The following is a 17,653-nucleotide window of genomic DNA, read 5'->3' as shown; positions in this document are numbered from 1 at the left end:
TCTTGTTCCTTCGGTTGATTGTAAGTGGCGATTCTGAATCCTGAGAAGGAAGTGTAGCACATCTAGGAGGAGGTTATTACAAAGATCTTGTATCTGATTTAGACTAAGAAAACTGGTATTTTAAAAGGTTCTGTTTTCAAACATGGCATTGAGTATATAATGTTAGATGGTTTTCAGGGCTTGGCTTTGCATTGATTGAGATAAGCAGATACCTTTAACATTGTGCTGCATCCTGTTCTTTAAGCTCTGTGAAAGAAACAAGAGCTAGTCTTTACTCAGTATATCAGAATGTACTGCATGGAAGAAGCCTTTCTTTAAACGTATTGGATACCTTCTGAATGAGGGAAATAGCTTGCTTACTAGTGCTACTTACACCTCCAAGGGTAACTCTAGTTCCAACTTGTATAGGAAATCATCTGAAATGAGCATCACAGTTCAGCAGAATGTAATATTATTGGCTTGCTTTTCCTATCTTTGTAACATGCAGGTCTGCCATTGCAATGCAGAGAGGTTTTCTAGTCTCAGTGCTGCTAACTTGCAGGTGGCATAAAGCTTTCTTAAAGACTGTATGGCACTTTATATAAAAAAATATTTGCTTAAGAATTTGGACACTGGCTTTCTGCTGTGGTCAAATCTTTGAGCTCCTGAGCTGCTGAGAGTTTGGAAACCCCCTTGTTTTGTCTTAGACTCTTGTTGCGGGCCATCTAAATTACTTTAATCATTCCTCATTGTTCCTTGTGTTGCATACCTAGCTGCGGCCTTTGGAGCACCATGTGGCCCTCTCCTGCTCAGTGCCCTATTTGACATAGCCCATGGACAGAGGAGAGTAATCTTACAAATCTTTTCTCCAGTGCTATCTTCTCCGTAGTTATTTTCTATTGGTCCTGGGCTTTTAGGACCAGTTCGAGCCTTTAAGTTTTTCTCCAACCAGATGGGGATCACAACAGGGGCAAGAATTTGCCTGTTGTGTTTCTGTCAGTTTTTTCGTCAGATTCCTAGTCAGTGAGTTACATTTGGCCTCCATGATCTGCACTGTGACCGCAGCCCAGGGAAAAAGCCTGGTAATAGTTGTGCTCGTTCAGATCTGTGAGGCTCCTTGTCCCAGCATTTATAATCAAGTGAAGCATCAGCGAATTAGACAGTAGTACATGAAAGCTCCAAGGGGAAGCTACTACACTGTGGAGTTCGTAAGCTCTGAAAAGCTAAAAGAGGACCTCTGGATTCTGCTCTAACCGGTATTACTTAAGGCTGCAGCATTTCTTTTGTGTTTTCTTTTTCATTATGATTTTATTTAGGAATAGATGCAATTTAAATAAAGAACAATGCAGTATTGGCTGAGAACTAGCAACACCAACTTTGGGCTCATTTGTAGACAGACAAATCAAAGCAATGTGTTCCATTAGTTTCTGTTTCTATGTCCATAAAAATAGAGTTAAGAACCATTCTAATTCATTAAATAAGACATCAAAAGTGATTAGAATGTATTTTAACTGATAAAGAAAAACAAACATACTTTAAAATGTACCTGAAACTCAGGAAAAGAACATTAATCTAAGTAATTTAAAAATGCTATTAAAAATTCTGATGGTCATAACATCTTTTTAATTTTTGACTGGTTAAAATGTTTTTGTGTTGGAGTAGAATGTGCTTTTCTCATATAACACACCTCGACTAGCGTAAATCCTTATCAGAACACGGACAAGCACTCCTTTTGGGGGGTTGGGCAGTAACATGCAAATTGCAATAGGCAATAAAATAAATAGGATTTTTTTGTTACAGTTGCTCCTTTGGAATAATAACAATGTTTAATAATCATAGAATCATAGAATGTCCTGAGTTGGAAGGGACCCACAAGGATCATCGAGTCCAACTCCTGTCCCTGCATAGGACAACCCCAGAATTCACACCATGTCTGAAGGCGTTGTCCAAATGCTTCTTAAATGTTGTCAGGCTTGGTGCCATGACTGCCTCCTAGGGGAGCCTGTTCCAGTGCTCCACCACCCTCTGGGTGAAGAACCTTTTCCTAATGTCCAACCTAAACCTCCCCTGGCATATCCTCCTGCCGTTCCCTTGGGTTCTATCGTTGGTCGCCAGGGAGAAGAGATCAGCGCCTGCCCCTCCTCCTTCTCTTGTGAGGAAGCTGTAGACCTCAGTGAGGTCTCCCCTCAGTCTCCTCTTCTCCAGGCTGAACAGACCAAGTGACTTCAGCCGCTCCTCATACGGCTTCCCCTCTAAACCCTTCACCATCTTCGTGGCTCCCCTCTGGACACTCTCTAGTAGCTTCGTGTCCTTTCTGTACCGTGGGGCCCAGAACTGCACGCAGCACTCAAGAGGAGGCCGCACCAGTGCAGAGTAGAGCGGGACAATCCCCTCCCTCGACCGGCTAGCCACGCAGTGCGTGATGCACCCCGGGGCACGGTTGGCCCTCCTGGCTGCCAGGGCACGCTGCTGGCTCATGTTCAACTTGCTGTCGACCAGAACCCCAGATCCCTCTCCACGGGGCTGCTCTCCAGCCTCTCGTTCCCCAGTCTGTACGTACATCCAGGGTTGCCCTGTCCCAGGTGCAAAATCCGGCACTTGCCCTTGTTAAACTTCATCTGGTTGGTGATTGCCCAGCCCTCTAATTTGTCCAGATCTCTCTGCAGGGCCTCTCTGCCCTCCAGAGTGTCAATGGCTCCTCCCAATTTTGTGTCATCAGCAAACTTTGATAACAAACCTTCCAGTCCTGCATCCAAGTCATTTATGAAGATATTGAAGAGTACTGGCCCCAAGATGGATCCCTGTGGGACCCCACTAGTGACTGGTCGCCAGCCCAATGTAACCCCATTTACTATAACCCTTTGAGCCCAACCCGTCAGCCAATTGCTCACCCATTGCATTATGTGTTTATCCAGCTGTATGCTGGACATTTTGTCCAGGAGGATACTGTGAGAGACAGTATCGAAGGCTTTACTGAAGTCCAAAAAGATTACATCGACGGGCTTACCCTGGACAACTAGGTGGGTAACCTTGTCATAGAAGGAAATCAAGTTTGTCAAGCAGGACTTTCCCCTCGTGAGCCCGTGCTGGCTGGGGTCAATGGCTGGCTGCGTTGTCTTTCAGGTGTTTTTCAATAACTCCTGGAATAATCTTCTCCATAATTTTGCCAGGCACAGAGGTGAGACTGACAAGTCTGTAGTTACCAGGGTCATCTCTGTTGCCCTTCTTGAAGATTGGGACAACGTTTGCCAGCTTCCAGTCAACTGGGACCTCCCCAGATTCCCAAGAGCATTGAAAAATCATTGAGAGAGGTCTCGCTATGACATCAGCCAGCTCTTTAAGTACCCTCGGATGAATCCCATTGGGCCCCAGTGACTTATAGGGATCCAGCTGGAGCAGCAAGTCCCGCACAAGTTCAGGGTTGGTTGGGAGTTTGTTGTTCTCACAGTCATTAAATAACACTTTTGATACAAGGAGCTCAAAAGACTTTCACAGAATTTAAATGAATTAAGCTTCATAGCCTTACTGTCAGAAAAGGCAGGGTTATTTTTTCCATTTTACTGCTGAAAAAATTGAGTTTGTAAAAAATTAAGCAACCCATCCAGAAGTAGGCTAGGATTTGTAACACCCAAGTGCCTATCTTTTCTGATCATGTTTTAAGGATGTGCAAACTATAGTATGCCCCCTTTCGCAAGCATGACTCCTAAACTTGTTTTCTTGCTAATTCAACTACTAGATAGACGGGACTTTGACGATCCTTTTGTGGTATAGCTCTACTACATTTCAAATGTTAAACTATGATCGCTTCCCTTCAAAAGTATTTGTTCTTTTCCTTTTTCAGTCTAACTATTCTCATTGTGCTGGAGGGAAACCATGTTAGTAGGCAAGTTGACAGTGATATTTCAAAGGTAGCATTATAATAGAACTAGTGTCTGTGTTTCAGTGACTAAGGGCTTAACCACCACTTTCTCTTTGTATTCGTGTGGCTTAATGAGCAAAAACTGCATCAGTGATAATGCCTATGTTATTAATGTCTTAATATAATTATATATATATTATTATTATAGTATTATATATATAAAAGATAATAATTATATAATGCTATTATATAATGTAATATTAATATTACTTAATAACTGGCTTTTGAAGAACTTCTCTTGATAAAGGAATTAAAATTCAAGAGAAAATGGTGGTTTAGACTTTTGGGGGAGTATGGTTTGGTGGTGATGCATTGCACTGGGGCTAGGATTAGGGTTGGGAGAGAGACAGAACGTAGAGCTGTAGCTGGAGTGGGGCTGGGAAGGGGCTGCAAAAGGAATTCTGTCCTCTTGTTCATTTGGGCCGTGGCTTTGGATCTTGGGCTAAGGCTCAGCTGATGTGTAGGATAGAGAGACAGAGCCTAGAGGTGTAGTTGGAGAGGGGCTATTAGCATGTCAAGAACAGATGTTTTATCCGTTCAGAATAGCATCTTTGGATATCAGGGCTTTGTATATGCCCATCTCTTGCAAAAACAAAAAACATTTTGGGTACACCTTAATTTACTCAGGATACCTAAATTAGTCATATTCCCTCAGCACACTGAATGTTCTGCGTTTAAAGCGAACTTATGCTGAGACTCTTATTGATGTAAATGCCTGTTCATGCTAGTCAGAATTCTCCTGAAACTAATCAAGGATTTCTCCATTATCTATTGTTGCCAAAATGTCCATTAATGGCGAAATCATTAGGTTAGGTAATTGTTTCTTTTCTGGGAAGAATTTATGCAAATCAGAATTGGTTATAGAAAAACAGGTATGCTTATGGGAAAATCATGTGGAATTAATGGAGAAGAAATGTGTAGGTTTGTATAGGCATTGTTCCAAATGCCTTTATTCTCAAATGGAAAACTAGACTCTGTCTTATTTCTTGTTGTGTATGTAATTGAATAGAGATGCTTATTTAAGGAGTTTTTTTTACAGAAAATATGACTTCTATTAAATATATAGAAATGTTTCCTTTCCAGTCTATTTTAATAAATTATTTTTGTTTACTGTGTGTCCATTGTTGTCATTCAAGGCATGGTCGAGACTTGCTGATTCAGATCTAATTTTGGGTATAAGAATCTTGGACATGTGGAATCATCTGGACTGTTGGCTGATAGTTACTGCAGAGGGTTGAAGAGAAGCAACATATTAACTACCTGGAAAAATCTAGGCTCTTAGGCCATCAGCAAACCATATAGACTAATAAAATAGAATTTGTAAGCTCCAAACCTGCTTTGTCGAAGAAGTATTATTGCAAGGCAAGTTCCCAGAGTATGGGGAGAGGACAGGACTGAGCAAGTTCCTCCAGGGTAACATGCAGCAGAAGGATTTCAAGGAAAGCCAGAATCTCTAGGTCATTTTGTCAGGAAATAAAACATCAGTTAGCCTTTGAAGTCTGCAGTTCCTGCTGTGGATTATGTACAACAGTGTTACTATACTGATCTTTTTAGTGTTTACAAACTACGTAGATCCTGTTCACTTTTCCTTTGTCCAATGCAAAGTGAGTGCACCCCAAATGTAGAATGCTAAGAAATGAGAATGATAATGTTTTCTGTCTTACTGAGGCGCAAAGTAGAGGCAGCGAAGAGTTAAAATGACAGAATTCCGATCTTTTCTCCTACATGAGTTTTACCCTTGAATCAGTATTGGGCTCAGTATTGGGGCCAGTTCTGTTTAATATCTTTATCAATGGTCTGGACGAGGGGATCAAGTGCACCCTCAGTAAGTTTGCAGACGACACCAAGTTGGGCGGGAGTGTTGATCTGCTGGAGGGCAGGAAGGCTCCACAGAGGGACGTGGACAGGCTGGATCAATGGGCGGAGGCCAATTGTATGAGATTCAACAAGGCCAAGTGCCAGGTCCTGCCCTTGGATCACAACAACCCCATGCAATGCTACAGGCTTGGGGAAGAGTGGCTGGAGAGCTGGCCGGCGGAAGAGGACCTGGGGGTGTTGGTTGACAGCCGCCTGAACATGAGCCAGCAGTGTGCTCAGGTGGCCAAGAGAGCCAATGACATCCTGGCTTGTATCATGAATAGTGTGGCCAGCAGGACCAGGGAAGTGATAGTGCCCCTGTACTCGGCACTGGTGAGGCCGCACCTCGCGTACTGTGTTCAGTTTTGGGCCCCTCACTACAAGAAGGACATCGAGGTGCTGGAGCGTGTCCAAAGAAGGGCAACGAAGTTGGTGAAGGGTCTAGGGCACAAGTCCTATGAGGAGCAGGTGAGGGAGCTGGGGTTGTTTAGTGTGGAGAAGAGGAGTCTGAGGGGAGACCTTATTGCTCTCTACAACTACCTGAAAGGAGGCTGTAGTGAGGTGGGGGTTGGTCAATTCTCCCTAGTAACGAGTGATAGGACGAGAGGAAACGGCCTTCAAGCTGAGCCAGGGGAAGTTTAGTTTGGATATTAGGAAAAACTTCTTCACCAAAAGGGTGGTCAAGCATTGGAACAGGCTGCCCAGGGGAGTGGTTGAGTCCCCATCCCTGGAGGTATTTAAAAGATAGGTAGATGTGGTGCTTAGGGACATGGTTTAGTGGTGGACTTGGCAGTGCTAGGTTAATGGTTGGACTTGATGATCTTAAGGGTCTTTTCCAACCTAAATGATTCTATGATCAGCTGTTGTGCCTTAAAATATGTATGACCATTGTGTGGCACTCCAGAGTTAAACTCCAATTGAAAATGAAAATACATGACCTGTTCTTTCAGAATGCCATCCTCTATGAGCAATAAAACTGTAAACCCAGAAAGAGTATAAAAGGAGTGATGGTGATGGTGTGAAGCATACTTATTAGTAAGCGTGCTAGGAGCGTAAAGCTTTTTTATGCAGACAGAGTAGTTTGCCTTTAAAAATTCTGTAAAGGGATTGGCAGTGTTTTGAGCTCCTTAGCTAATCTTTTTGACCAATTAACTGGCATGTAATTACCCATAAGACATTACTTATAGACACCTGCAAGGTGTTAGTGTTGCCATTGTCAGTTCTTATTTATTACGTTTACTTGGTGTCTTGAAGTCCTAACTCATGAAATGACATAACTGTGAGGATCTCAGCTCTAATCCTAGACCTTGGAGTTGGGAAGAAGAGCACATATGGGGTGTAGAGGATTATCCTGTAAGCTTTGCTGTCCTTTGAAAAAGAAAAGAATGAGGAGTGGAAGAGAAAAGAAGGCTCATATGATGACTTATGACCCTCTGGTATTTTACTGGTTTACAGCTGTTCTCATAATTGGGCTTGACAGTGGTTTAAGTGTGTTGACTGTCTGGTTGGTTGTACTCCGTACTACAGTTTTAGAATATTGTCAGTGGGTCCCTGGTGTTGTCCTTTAACATCATGTCTTGAAGCTCACAAATGGGTGTCAGGACACCCACAGCAGGATGCGATTTAAATAACTTCCACTGATGCCATTGGAAATTTTATTTCCATCTTGTTGAGGTTCTTGCTTCAGTTCCCTCCTCTACCACGGAGCTCCTCTCTGCCTGTGAGCAAGTCACTGAATTTTAGTGAGTCTCACTTTCTCAGTCTGTAAGAGGGAGTTAATTAATGGTGCTCTACTTTACATAGGGAACAGGAAAGTTAATTAATTCAAATAGAAGGAATTATTTAAATTCAAATGAGTATTTAAAAAAAATATTTCCTCAGGTGAGATCCATTAATTCAAGTGTTTTGGGTCAGGGTGAAATAGTTTAAGAGGAAACAGGAGCAGAGAACTGACCAGTTTCCACGAAGCCTTTATATCAGGGGAGAACATAACCGGCATTTGCTTCGGGAAGGTCCAGGAAATCAGTCTAGCATTTTCTCATTATTATAAGTGGATAGTCAAGAAGTAAGTGGTATCTGCCTATTAGAATGCTTCTGTGTTGCAGTCAAAACATTATTCTGGTTCACAGACATACTGTGGTTTGTTTCAAACCTGTGTGTGGAGATGGTGACAGCTGTAGCAGCACAATGTTTAAATGAGGTTGCAACATCCACCCAAAAAGGGGAATAAATTTGCGAGTGACTGAACAAGACTATGCTGTGTTGCTGGCTGGCACATTCATATTGTTGTCATTATGTAAACTAGCTCAGGTATGTCTACAGGAGTTGCACACATAGGCATCCCCTGAAGTATTAAAACTAAAATTGTCTGTTGGTTTTTGCTCCTATTTTACCTGCATATGAACTTCACCTGGATAGGATTTCTGTGCCCTAGCAGGAGTTTGGTTTGGTTTTTTGGTTTGTTGTGGTTTGTTTGGTTTTTTTTTTCCTGAAAAAGAAGTGTTACAGAATTAAATGTAGTTTAAAAGGTTATTGTAAAGTTAGTATGGTTTCTGAACAATCTGTCATGTTTCTATATGTCACATAATTTTCTTTCTTTAAATAATGTATTTCATATGAGGTGAAGATTTTGAAACAGAATCACCTAAACTTATGAACATGTCTGTAGCATTTAAAGTTACACAAATAATGCTATTTTTTTACTTATAGTTGTGGAATGTCAGCAGGTTGTCCCCATCATTAAACATACATACATGCGAGCTACTAGTGCTAGATAGAGCTGCTTTGCTGCAAGCTGTCTTGTTTATCTTGAGGACCTTCATCTGTGTTAGTAAACGGTATTTGCTCTATTTGCAAAGCTATCAAAGGTACTAAGAATTTAACCGAGATAGCAAACATTATTGTAGCTGGATGTAAAGGTGTATTTTTTACTTTCTTCCCCCAAATTGTTCAACCAACTGAAAATTGCAAGGTATTTTTATTGCAGTTCTTAATGGATAAGCATCCATGCTTGAAATCATATTACATGCTGGTGTTCCCAAAGATCGTAAGTCTGACCAAAACTTGACTGGCTTCACCATTTCAAGGATTAATCTGGACAGGCCAAGTCGTTGTGATTGGACTGGACTGGCAAGCCCATGGTGGTATATTTTGTTCTAACAGCAACTAATGGACTTAACACTATTACTGCCAGCCCAGGTTGTTCCATGCACTTGGTTATCTTCTGTGTTCTGCAGGCTTTCTGCTTGATTTTGTTCCAAATGGATTTAGACTCATCCTCTAGACTTCCTGGTGTGCCAACACCCCCTACCAATGCTAAGGTCAACGTAAATTAACAGTTATTACTAAAAATACTCTAAATGGGTTATTTGTATTATTAGAGTTAAGGAAGTGAAATTTAAACACTCAATATCTGCTCAGCTAAATCTAAATTTATGGTTTTGGTGCTGTGCACTAAGTCAGAGATTCATCTTGCTGATGTTTCCCTTGTCTTAAATGAAATGCCAGGTTTGAGACAGCTATCCAGGCAGGCCGTATAGATGGTTTGAGAGAGAAATGCCCCCGTAATATGCTTCATTCAATTTTAAAAGATGTTGTTCTCTTGACTAATGGAAAAGTAGAGAGATTGAGCTCAACACTTTATTATTACCACATTTCAGTGAGATAAGTACCATCCTTAGTGTATGAATATATTTCATTTGACCAGGTAGTGGTAGGTGAGATAAACCTCTGCCTAACTTCAGGTGTAGATGAGTTAGGTTTTTGGACACATATCTTAAAGTGGGATTTATTTTCGCTGGAAATGCTCATCTCTATTCAGCTGACTGTAGGAGGAGCCTAAATAGAGACTTTATGCTTCAAGTCAAAAGTTTAGATGGCTAAAATCAGGTGAGATTAAGCCCACCATAAATATTCTTTCCCTGGAGTTTAATTGGCAAACTAGCAGATGGCTTGAAGGTAGAGCAACTCTTATTTAATCCGTTGTTTGTATCTGAGGTATTATGTGATTCTGGAGAGTTTCCTCCATGATTTCATAGGAGGTTGTATTAAAAAGACCCTGTTTGATTTGAGTGTGAACAAAATCAAATAAAAATATCTTTAATTGGTGTCTGGTGGTTTTTTGGATGGGAAAGTTTTCTAAACTTGTCAGCAAGGGAACGTGGAATCATTTTAGCGCCTGTCACTGAACTTCGAAGAATAATTCAGTCTTCTAGCCTTCTGGCATTTATTTATTTATAAATGCATCTTCATGCGTTTAATTGGTTTCAGTAAGCTAATTACACAAGCACAGTATGGCAAGGGATTGATGTGGGTGATTGTTGTTTTCTTCTTTTTTTTTTTTCCTTAAGCAGGTCAGGTTGGCCTGAGTCTCAAGTCTAATGAAGACAAACTTTGGCTAATTTCCTTATGTAAGTAGATTTAGTTGATTTTCAAAGACTGAATTCATTAATGAGCTTGGCCCTAGGTCCTCCAAAAATTAAGAAAATAATAAACTGAAATGTTATTTGGTGCTTTAGAGAATGTGAGAGGCGTATGTTTATGATTGCTTATAGAAAAAAAAAAGAAGATCTTTGTCAGTCCTTTATGTAATGAAGCACATTTTGCTAAATTAAAACAGACCTTACTTTCAAGCATGGCCTGCTTAGTGGAGGGTTTTAGAATTGGATGTTAAGTGAGGCAGCCTGGCTCCTGATTGATGGCCAAGCAGGTACCCTTATAGTGTCTTTGTTTCTATTGGCAGGGGGAATTTGGACCTTGTTACATCTTTTGACCATGGTTCAGAATCTTCCAAGGTAGTAATTTCAGTCCTGCAATATGGCACAGAAATGAAAGGGTAGCAGAGCTTTTCATACTCTGTATTGTGGTGGTACCAGATGTTCAGATGTCGGTTTTCTCTCTTGTTTCAGTTCAGTCCAGAGGAATTGTATGGAAATGAGCTCTTTATCCATGCTATTCTTGAAGATTTTGAGGTTCAGCTGCTAGTGTTGGGTTCATGTTTTTGCATCGATTTCAGCAAAAACTAATCCATTTTGCTTGAGCTCAGAGGACTTCCCCACTTTGCCTCTAATCAGCTGCTTACTGAATTTGCTATGATACCGGACAGAGGTGTATGTTTTCATTTGTCAGACATCCTTTCAGTTTAGCATATTAACCACCATTTTTCTGTAAAAGGCAAATACAGAGTCAGTCTGGGGTTCAGTAAGATTTTTGTTGCTGTATTCTGAGGCTGACACTGTGTGTATGCTTTTGAATGGTTTCCAGTGATTGGATGTGCCTAGACCCACTGCTTATTGTCACCACAAACAGCTTAAAGCACTGTAGGACAATCTGGATGTAAGGAATTTCCCATACCTGCCCTTTCATACCATCTTGTATCAAGTTGAAAAAAATGAGACCAAGGCCATCTAGCCTTTTCTGATGAAACCACGAGACCTGTCAATACCAGAAGACTTCTATTAGTAACCTGAAACAGGTATGGGCTCTCACAATCGCAATACAGTTGTTAAAAGTTTGGACAGACTCATTAAATCTGGATGTGATGACGTTAATAATAGTAATACAGAGATTATTTTGGTAATACGTGTGTTCACTGATGAAGAATTAAAGCTGTACTATTTTTTAACATTGAAATATTTGGTTTTTAAATGAGTCTTTAGGTTCAATCTTGTAATATTGTGCCAGCATAGTTTTTTTTGCAATAAATATGAAAATGTATTGTTAATGATACTGAGTTTGGCCAGAGACGCTAAATAATAGTCAGGGTTTCCATGGTAAAATGTTTTACTGAATCCTTGTCAAGCTTTTTTTATAAGTTGGTTTTTTTTTTATGAAGAAAAGCCCTTACCTATCAGTTTCCATATATGCAGTGGTTAATACTAGTGTAGAAATCGCAGGGTTTTTCTGTCATCCATGCTATGATGTCATGCTATATCCTGTGAGTAAGATTACATTAATAAACATAATCGAATCAAAACCAGCATGTCTCTCAGAGGCAGACAGGTCTTGCACCTTTTATAAAGGTTGGAAAAATTGACTTAGAGTTTCAGGGGCTTAATATCTGTCTAGATCTAAAGCTTTGATTCTTAAGACTTCCATTCTGCGGCTGCCTGCATGTGTATCACTTTTGGACTGAAGATCCTTTACGTGCCTAAAACTCTGCTTTCGGCCAAGCTCTCTACTACCATGGTTTTCATGGTGCTGCTGAGCTTGGGACCTATTAGATCTATAGAAAATCTTTTAGGCTCCATTAAATAGATGTTCCTCAACCTGTGTTAGCTGAGACGCGAGCGCTGCTAAGTGAGCTGTGGAGTACAACTTGTGAGGCTTTGTACAAAATGGCCATAGAAGTGGGGATGCTGCTTCCTGTGACCTGCTGGTTCAGCCGGAGGGTAGGTACCCGGGACGTGGATGAGAGTTTCAAGGCACATGTCCTTTCTCTGGGAAACATGCAGTAACCGTAAATTTGTAGGTTGCCTGGAGCTGCAGGCATGATCAGCTTGCCTTTTTAAAACTCATCTCTGTATGGAATAGTTAAGAAATTGGAAGAATGAGGGAGAAAATGTGATTGTGACCTAGTGGTTAGATTATATATGTGAAGGAGGGGAAACCTGTTTTTTAATTCCTATGCCATTTAGAATGTCTGTATTTTTATCAAATGAGTATTTGATATTAAGCATCTTGAAGCTGGGCCCCCTTTTCTCAGAGCATTGTGCTTTCTCTGAAATGAGGGATTTATTCTTTTTCTTTAAAACAAACAAACAAACAAAACCTGGTCCACCTCACTCTGAGATGGCTAAAGACTATGAATCGTAACTGGAAGGAGGTATCTTCTCGAATCTCAGGACAAGTTGTCCAGTACTTAAAGAGGTATGGGATGAAGACAAACTCCTCAGCCTTTCCTCTTGTCTGTCTGTAGTTACTGTCGCTCTAATTGCTGCCCAGTGTGTATCCTCTTTCTAAGCATCTAAATCTTCTCTTTTCTTGCCTTTTTTTTTTTTTTTAATTCCAGAAGTTCAATTCAGACTGTGGATTTTGCTACACAACCAGGTGCTAGGTACCTGTAAATCTAGTTCTGAATCTTCAGATGTGTGTACTAACACATACGTGCCCATTGCTGTTTACCTGTCTTGAACTAGCAAATACTTTGGTGGCCCTATGCATTGTTCCAGCTTTCTCATATGTGTATGCAAGTTGTGGGTGCACTTACAAGATTGCCTTAGAGTGAGTGCTTCATGTGAGGGCTCTCATATTTATGTCCAGGAAATTCAGGACGGAATTTGGACCCTGTTGGGCATGTCTTACTTGGGAGTACTCAGTAAAGTGAGCATGCTAGGTATGTTCTGCACACAAGGTAACTCTTTGTTTGGACGCATGAAAGTCCCAGTGGATATACATTGTCCAGGATTTCCAAGCATCAAGCAGCCACATTAGAGCTACCACCTGACTATGCTGCTCAGCATCTGAAAATTCCAGGCAAATGGCCAAATTTGTCTTTTTTTTTTTTTGCCTGGACAGAATTTCTGTGTGGAAAAAAGGGCTGTGTCTGGAGAAACCTGGGCATCTGTCATCTTTACCTCAGATTATTGAGCCTCTCTGTGATGAAATACAAAATAGAGTGCAAGTGTGAAAAGTTCCTTGTTTTAAACAGAAGCCATTTTTCCATTTCATAATTCTTGATGGTGTTTCTGTTGTCAAGATTAGATTCAGATGAAGAGAAGGTTATTAACTGGAGAAACTCATTCTGATGCCATTGCAAGTGGAACTCATTTCAGTACATAAAATGTTGATAGATTTCAGATTTTTACATTTTATGTGCTACCAAGAATTCTGTTTGGTTGCTTTAAATCCTGTCACATTGCCACAATTAATTACTAGTATTTTTGCCTTGCAATTGAAGTGATTACAAGCGTGTAATTTAGCTTCAGGCAGCTTTTAGCCAAAACATAATTTAATATCCAGCTGTTTTTCCCCTCACCTCCCTCAAGCACCAGAAGACATCTAGCTTTCCAGACTCTTCTTGTGAAGCCAATAGCCATGGTGTCAGCAGATTGAAGCTCAAACAGAAGTACTGGGGCCCCAGTCCCTAGACCACATTTTTCTGCAGTTCTTGACTTGTAGATGACTACAGTTTTTACCACAAAGTGTTGAAAACCCTTTGCCCAGGAATGTTTCAGTTTTAAGTGCAATCTCTGTCTAAATGGACCTTCCCTTTCTTCTCCGTTGTGTTTTGAGGCTAGAAAGACTCAAGTCAGTTGGTTCTTTGCAAACTACAGCTATGCGGCAGTCTGAAAAAGTGGAGCCCAAACTTGTATCTGGAGTACAACCACTAATGAGGGGAAAATGCATAATCTGTCTTTCTTCAAATATCCGTCACTGCAGAAAGCATTTATAGGTTCGTTTGTGATTCAATAGGTGATACATTTTCCTTGGAGTCAGCACTGAACCTCCTGTATGTTGTGTCAGGCAGTGCTTAGCTGCCTTTTTTTTGATGAGGCATGAAAATGAGACTTTGCCTTTAGAACCTTAATGAGTGCTGAAATTAATGTTGTAGCTGGTACAACATCATGTCTTGACTCCCTGGAGCGCAGCTCAAGGAGGGTAGAAGGTATCTGAGATTGTATGTTGTCCCTGTGCGAGTAGATGGGCAGCTATGGGGTCAAGAAAGTCATGAGCTCTCCCTAACAAAGACTGTGTGCTGTTCATAGAGCCTACCAAGCGTAAGCTCTGGGATGATTTGGAGCAGGAGGCTAATTTCGGTATTCTCAGAGAAACCTCTCTTTCTTCATTGATTGCAGAGAGAATGTAGGAATACAAGCTTTCTGGATACTGCAGAGAGAAGAGAGATGACTTGTCTTATTAATATCTAAAATGTATTAATTAAAATCTTTTTCATTCATAATTCCCACTGAATTTAATAGAATTGGTTTTTTAATGTTGGATGTTTAGTCCTTATAAGTACATCTGGCATAATAGGAAAACAGTAACTTTGCTACTCATGTTTTAAATTTAATTACACCAGATCTTATCATTATAACTTTCTCTAATGTACTCATTAGAATGTCTGAGCCTTTGGCAAGTAAACCTGTTATTTATTAAAAATAGTGGCAGAATATCTTTCAGAAGAAAATAATGCATGATGTACCAATGTGTAGCAAATTCTAGTAATCTAAAATATAGGTAATTTGGAAGGTGAAAAGCTTTCTGTAAGTGCTAAGTATTAGAATAGGCTTTTTCTTCTTACTGTAAAACTTCACTAGATGTCAGTGTGGAAAGTATTTTTACATAAATGCTATGTGGACTGTAGAATGAGAAGTGTTAATTCCTGTAACACATGCAGAATTAGGATGGCACTTACTAGAATTTGGTAGTTGGGGGGTTTCTCAATACATAATTTATTTGCAGAACGCAGTTGCAGGACAACCAAAGCAATTTTGGTAAGTTTGCACTGAATTCTGAAAATGGTTTCTGTTCAAATAGACATAAAAAAGTGAAAATTTGTTTCATTACTTAGAGAAAGTTTTGAGATTTGTATTATAAATCGAAATGACATTTTAAAACATAATGAAAAACAATTTTTAGGGTTAAAAAACAGCTGAGTCTTTGGTTTTGTTTTATACTGTTGATTGTTTTGAGTCAGCAAAAATTTTAATGTATATTTTCTTGCTGTTGGTTTGTGAAGCTGGACTTGTTCGTATGAGGGTAGCAAGTATATTTCCACATGGCTCAAGACAGGGCTTAGGCATTAACTTACGCATTTAGAAAAGAGAAAAATGCATGCATATTTATATATGTTTAAGTTTGATTAAGGAAAGCATTCCTAATCTGTAAGTGTGCTTTTACAGCAATGAAAAGATTAAGATGAGAGGAACATAGACTGCTTTCATGCTGGCTTCAACTGCCAGTTCACGATTTTTCTCTTGAAGTTACTTGCTTTTAATAGAAACTTAAGTGACCTTTCTGGTGTTTGGAGTTACCACGAAGAGGTTGATTCTGTCCAGAGTTAGGATATGACTAAGGGAGTGATAAGGAAAAACTTAAACTATATGTGCGCTATTTTTCCAGCTTTAACTTGCATAGTATGCACATAGCCATTCAAAAGCAATCCTTTAAAAATATGATAAAAAATGTTGGCTCTGCAGGAGTTGCATCCAGAAGTTGTATTTTCTCTTTATTATTTCCAGCTATTAAGCATCTTCCATTTAGAGGCAAAAAGGTTTTTTTTTTTTCACTAAATGCTGGCGTCACAAACTCACACACTGCGTGAGTCCTTACATATACCTTAGGTATTCTTTTGCTAGCATGTCCATTATTGTCAGTAAGTTGGCGCAGATGGAACCAATTAATCCAATAATTTTGATATAGCAAATCATTCTTTAGTAGATATTGAAGAACTCTTGTTAAAGTTCCTTTTGTATTTGTGCAACTTTTATTCAAAGTAAAAGCTTTTGCCAATAAAGATCATGTGATTCACCCAGCAAAAAAGGACCTGTGGGTGCTGGTCGACAGCCGGTTGAATATGAGCCAGTAATATGCCCAGGTGGCCAAGGCAGGCAACAGCATCCTGGCTTGTATCAGGAATAGTGTGGCCAGCAGGACCAGGGAGGTGATAGTGCCCCTGTACTCAGCACTGGTGAGGCCGCACCTCGAGTACTGGGTTCAGTTTTGGGCCCCTCACTACAAGAAGGACATCGAGGTGCTGGAGCGTGTCCAAAGAAGGGCAACGAAGCTGGTGAAGGTTCTAGGGCACAAGTCCTATGAGGAGCAGGTGAGGGAGCTGGGGTTGTTTAGTGTGGAGAAGAGGAGTCTGAGGGGAGACCTTATTGCTCTCTACAACGACCTGAAAGGAGGCTGTAGTGAGGTGGGGGTCGGTCTCTTCTCCCTAGTAAGGAGTGATAGGACAAGAGGAAATGGCCTTCAAGCTGCGCCAGGGGAAGTTTAGTTTGGATATTAGGAAAAACTTCTTCACCAAAAGGGTGGTCAAGCATTGGAACAGGCTGCCCAGGGGAGTGGTTGAGTCCCCATCCCTGGAGGTATTTAAAAGACGGGTAGACGTGGTGCTTAGGGACATGGTTTAGTTTAGTGGTGGACTTGGCAGTGCTAGGTTAACGGTTGGACTTGATGATCTTGAAGGTCTTTTCCAACCTAAACCATTCTATGATTCTATGATTCTGAATGCAGGAGTTTGACATTTTTCACATTAGAATCGGACTTTCCTTTTGCATATTTGGTTAATGCTATACTGATATTAACTAAATAACATGGTGGTGTGTTAACTGAAATATGCAGAAAATGCATTTGAAAATGTATATGTCAAATATATATATTAACAGCAGACACATTTTAAGGAATTTTGAGAGGTTTGTTAAATCGTTGCAACGAGCTCGCATGTAAGTTAAGGGATGATGAAACCGATATTTAAGAACTTAAAATCTTTTAATAGATTTCATTAATTTTTCATAAATTATACCCATGCTTTGAGGCGAAGAAACGGAACTTTTTAAGTACTGCTTTACGTAACATTTCCTTTTCTGCACCGATAACTTAAGGGTGTTTAGTTTATGTCCTGTACTTCATGAGGTTTAAGTGGCTGTAGCAGTACAGGTAGAGCGTGCTAAAGAGGCTTTACAAGGCACCTGGAGAACTTGTCTTTTAATGTTTTTCTTATTCCTCTTGCTGTTTTCTCTGTCAGTGTTTTGTGATGGCTGGCTCAGCAAATTCTGCAACTCTTGTTCCAGGCTAAGAATCTTCTTTGTGGCCAGTGGTCCACATTTTGGCCCACAGGAAAGAATGTGTTATTACCTTACTTTTCACCCCTTTCTGTGATGATGTATAAATGCATTAAATCCTCTGATAGTAACTCAGGCTGAACCACCCTTGCCTTTCTTGCATAATTTACAC

General features: G+C 40.3%; 1 protein-coding gene across 2 annotated transcripts in view; it reads left to right on the top strand.

The window, feature by feature from the left end:
- COX16 (cytochrome c oxidase assembly factor COX16) overlaps positions 1-17,653 on the top strand; it is a 51,774-nt gene that overhangs the window by 12,496 nt on the left and 21,625 nt on the right. The window lies entirely within an intron of this gene.

Source organism: Platalea leucorodia (genome assembly GCF_965183815.1).
Source record: "Platalea leucorodia genome assembly, chromosome: 7".
NCBI lineage: Eukaryota > Metazoa > Chordata > Aves > Pelecaniformes > Threskiornithidae > Platalea > Platalea leucorodia.
The sequence above is the reverse complement of the archived record's forward strand: the minus strand, read 5'-3'. Positions and strand labels throughout refer to the sequence as shown.